At 37.7% G+C, this 4,844-nt stretch overlaps 1 long non-coding RNA gene across 1 annotated transcript; it reads left to right on the top strand.

The window, feature by feature from the left end:
* Positions 1-2,381: 2,381 nt before the first annotated feature.
* On the top strand, positions 2,382-3,364 carry LOC143264844 (uncharacterized). Its single transcript, XR_013038811.1, has 2 exons — positions 2,382-3,010; positions 3,213-3,364. It is a non-coding gene; the product is annotated as an uncharacterized LOC143264844 (long non-coding RNA).
* Positions 3,365-4,844: the final 1,480 nt, after the last annotated feature.

Below are 4,844 nucleotides of genomic sequence, written 5' to 3'. Positions count from 1 at the left end.
GAATACCTTTGCGTCGAAATTTCTAAATTTCGAAACATTTAAATTTTAGTATTGATACTTTTTGGGGGGCATTGATTGCTATGATTATTGCAAGGATTAACGTATAAATCCTTCAAACTCATTTATAATTATTTTAAATTTAAAAACTCATAAATTCACCAATTCCCAAATTTCTCAAATTTATAAGACCTTCAATTCCCAGATTTCTCAAATTTCCAAATTCCAAGATGCCCAAATCGGAACATTCCCAAATCGGTACATCCTCAAATCGGTACATCCCCAAATCGATACATTGGCAAGTCGCTACGTCCTCAAATCTTTACATTTCTAAATTCTTACATACTCAAATCGCTATGTTCCCAAATTCCTATAACCTCAAATCGGTCCATCCACAAATCGGTACATCCCTAAATCGATACATCCCCAAATCGGTACATCCCCTAATTGCTACATCCTCAAATCGATACATTGGCAAATCGCTACGTCCTCAAATCTTTACATTTCTAAATTCTTACATACTCAAATCGCTATGTTCCCAAATTCCTATAACCTCAAATCGGTACATCCACAAATCGCTACGTCCCCAAATCGGTACATCCTCAAATCGGTACATCCCCAAATCGGTATATCTCCAAATCGGTATATCCCCAAATCGCTACGTCCCCAAATCTCTACATTTCTAAATTCTTACTTACTCAAATCGCTATGTTCCCAAATTCCTACAACCCCAAATGGATACATCCACAAATCGCTGCGTTCCCAAATCCCTACGGCTCCAATTGGTCAACATAGAAAAATGGACGCCTCACACGTATTTTCGGCGGTAATATTGGCTCTCGCGATCACACATCTATTACCCAAAAAACAATGACAGTTAACAAACATCTTTCAAGTGAGCTATTCCTACTTGCGTTCAGCACACAATTACCTGTATGTAACGCTGAAAGTATTCACGCCAGAGCTTCTCTTTGCATCACGTGCCAACTCAAGGGTTGCCATCTGTACCCATTTCTACATTATTACCCGATTATCTCTTTTGCAATATCCGATTCAGCGTTAATCTCCATTCCCCCAATAAAACTTTCATTTTTCTCCGCTATCTGAATCAGGGGACCACTTTCACCGAAATCCGACTCGAAAGTGAAGGATTCTGCGATGTCTTTATTAATGAACCCATCGCGTAAAAATGACCGGCTGCGAAAGCAACCATTGGCCCGCCACGAACTGGAAATTTGAAGCGGAGCTGATTGGAAGGATTCGCGTTCTTGTTTGCTTCTGGATCGTCGAAAAATCCGGCACGATGAATAGGCGTTCCAGGAACGTGTTTCGACTCACGGCGTGCCCGGTACACTCGCTCTTTGCAGCACAAGAAAAAAGTGCAAGGTGAACGGAACTGACTCGAAGAAAGATAATCGAAATCTAACGCACCAACCATGTATCTTTACCTCGAATCGAAACTTATCGATTCCGATGGACGTACTGTATGAATCATGTGTTGCATGCTTAATTAAGGAGATGATTCTTGAAAACCATATGGAAGATTGTATTAGTCACCTGCGATTAAACCGGAGTTGTAAGAATACGTGTTAATCGTTTAGGCTTGTAATCGAAATGACAATTGATTGATTTTTCTGATTTTTCAATTCTTTGAGGTTTTTCAATTTAGTAAATATTTCCTTCTTTCTGAATTTCCAGATTCTGAAAATTACAAAATTACCAAACTCCCAAGTCTCCAATTCCCTCAATATTCAACTTTTCAAATTCCTAAATTTCCAAATTACCAATTTACCAGATTACCAAATTACCAAATTCCCAAATTCCCAAATTCCCAAATTCCCAAATTACCAAGTTCCCAAATTCCCAATTCCCCCAATGTCCAACTTTTCAAATTCCCAAATTTCCAAACTATCAAATTACCAAATTACCAAATTACCAAACTCCCAAGTCCCCAATTCCCCCAATTTCCAACTTTTCAAATTCCCAAATTCCAAAATTACCAAATTATCAAATTACCAAATTCCCAAGTCCCCAATTCCCCCAATTTCCAACTTTTCAAATTTCCAAATTCCCAAACTTCCAAGTTCCTATTTTCTCAAATTTCCAAACTTCTGAAACCCCAAATTCGCACAACCCTGAACTTTCAAAATTTAAAAATTTCCAAGTTCCTAAATTCCTAAATCCCTAAAGTTCCAAATCTCTAATTTCCCAAATCCCTAAATTCCCAAATTCCCAAATTCCCAAATTCCTAAATCCTTAAATTCCCAAATCCCCAAATCCCCAAATCCCCAAATCCCCAAATCCCCAAATCCCCAAATCCCCAAATCCCCAAATCCCCAAATCCCCAAATCCCCAAATCCCTAAATTCCGAAATTTCCCCACATCCGAATTTCCAAAAATTTCTCAACATCCGAATAATCGATATCGTCTAAAATACGAAATGTATGAATTATTCATCCGTACACGTACAACATAAAACACTTGTCAACGCGTAAGTTGTATCCAACAGACAATCTTCGACACTTTAACGACCGGAAACGTGGCCGCGTTATTAGCTCCGCGTTTCCTCGTGCTAGTTCGTGATCTTGAAACGGCCCTTCTAATCCGTTACGAAAACTTTTCGACCAACGAGTGAATCTCCAGCGCCTGTTTCAGTCGGCCCGTCATTATAGACGGTGACTCAGAGAGCGAAACCAGTTTTCGTCGCTTGTACGCTTCCTTTTTTGCGCCACGCGGTATATGACGTTATACAGGGAGTTACTGATTGCAGCCAGGACCCGATGGAATTCGACAGACAACCGGCTTCCTCGACTCTTTTCATCGCGTGAAAATTCTTGGCAGCTAGCCACGATTTTGACTTCGATAAAAGAAAGGAAGAAAAAAAACGAGAATAATCCACTTTCGAGTTAGATCCTGCTCGATTGTTGTTGCAACTTGATGTTCCAAAGACACGCCACAGAATGGTCGCTCGGGAAAAAAAGTTGAAAACGCGCTTCGTGTAAATCTTCGAATGGTGAGATCGTAAAACTTTGTTCGTAAATTGAGTTTCGTTTTTCTTTTCGTGTTCTCTTTTATCTTCTGTTGCAAGTTACAACAGCTTGTATTATTAATTGATGGATAAGCTTTATTCTTATTTTTGCTTTGGTTATTATTTTCTTGGAATATGAACATTTAGTTATTGAATTTTAATCGAAGCACCGTTATTTTGTTTATAGGTTAACCTCGTTGGTATATTACTAGACCTCGATCAACTTGAGTTCATAACAGAAAATGTTTACAAAATATATAATAGTGATACAGTCTTAAATATATCCAGTATTTCATGTCTTCTTTAAATAAAACGCAAGTTGCTATAGGATAATCCGTATTTTTTGTGATAGTTTGTATCTACAATTAGTCATAACAAAATTATCAGCTCATATCTCCGAGTCTGAAGAAATCTCTCTCACTCTGCGAACAGCCTATGGTCAGAGTTTCGCGGGGAAATTGCCGCAAGAAATTTCTATTCAGGTAAAATATTCGTTTTCACGATGCTAACGGTGAATGTTCCCGATGTCAGAGGGGGCCCGGTAACTGGATACCGGACGAAACTTGTTCAAATTACTCTGGGAAATGAGCGACTCGTCGAATGGAGCTTCGATCTTCCACGAACGAGTTCGAATTTCACGTCTATTGGCGCTCGTTCAACTGCTATCCATCGACTTTTCTTTTATGCGCATTCTCTGCCCTCTGAATGGCACCCGTTATGGCTCACAACAAGAATCACGGTTCCATATCGTGGGAGTGAACCGAAACCGAGTCCTGGGTTAGGTCCCGTTACCCTTCCTGGTCACTCCATCTCTTTTCTCGGATCAACCCCTCGGAGCGGGATTTTAGAAAGTTGCCTGGAAGATGTTACGCTTTCAATAACGAGCCTTTCGGATTGCGAAAATAATTATACCGTCGCGAAACGATGATCCGAAAGTCTCAGGGGGAGAATCGCTTCGGAGACTTCAAGATTTTGTTGCTATTTGAACGATAAAAGTTTTCGTGTGCCAACTTGGTCAGATACTATCGTCACATGTAATTTCCAATTTGGTACACTTATGAAGACTAACATTGATTGACTGATATTATGAGACTAACATTATTGTTAAGATTATTATGGCATTATGTTCAGACTCTTAAATAATAATTTTTAGCATTAATATTTGGAATGGTATACAAAAACTGGTTAATGACAATAAATATTTAAATTGCATATCATATTTATTTCTTCAGGTAATTTTTATGTTTTTCATGCTTTTATTTTATCGTTTAGTAACGTATTCTATTTTTATAATTTCGAATAAGTTACTCCCTGTTTATTCTACTTTTATAATTTCTAATAAGTTACTCCATGTTTATTCTACTTTTATAATTTCTAATAAGTTACTCCATGTTTATTCTACTTTTATAATTTCTAATAAGTTACTCCCTGTTTATTCTACTTTTATAATTTCTAATAAGCTACACGTTTATTTTCCTTTTACAATTTCGAACAAGTTCGTGATTTATTGCACACATAATTTTCTATAAACGTCAAAGTTAAGTTGTTCGTGAGTAATAAAAGATATAACATCAACATAATGTGTTGATATTAAATGTCTCAGTTTGCGTAAAAGCGTGCTTAAGTCAATGAAATGCGATGATCGAAAAATAGAGTCCAGAGATGTTGGAAAGTGAAATGAATCGTCAGATACTGAGTTAAAAATGAAACTCGGAGGTCGAGATGAGATTTAAAATTAGTATCTTGATTTATGTCGCTGTTATTGCTGCGGAGGAACAGTGGACGAAGTACGACTAAATAAAAAAAGGAGACGTAGATT

Source organism: Megachile rotundata, chromosome 1, assembly GCF_050947335.1.
Source record: "Megachile rotundata isolate GNS110a chromosome 1, iyMegRotu1, whole genome shotgun sequence".
Classification (NCBI taxonomy): domain Eukaryota; kingdom Metazoa; phylum Arthropoda; class Insecta; order Hymenoptera; family Megachilidae; genus Megachile; species Megachile rotundata.
The sequence above is the reverse complement of the archived record's forward strand: the minus strand, read 5'-3'. Positions and strand labels throughout refer to the sequence as shown.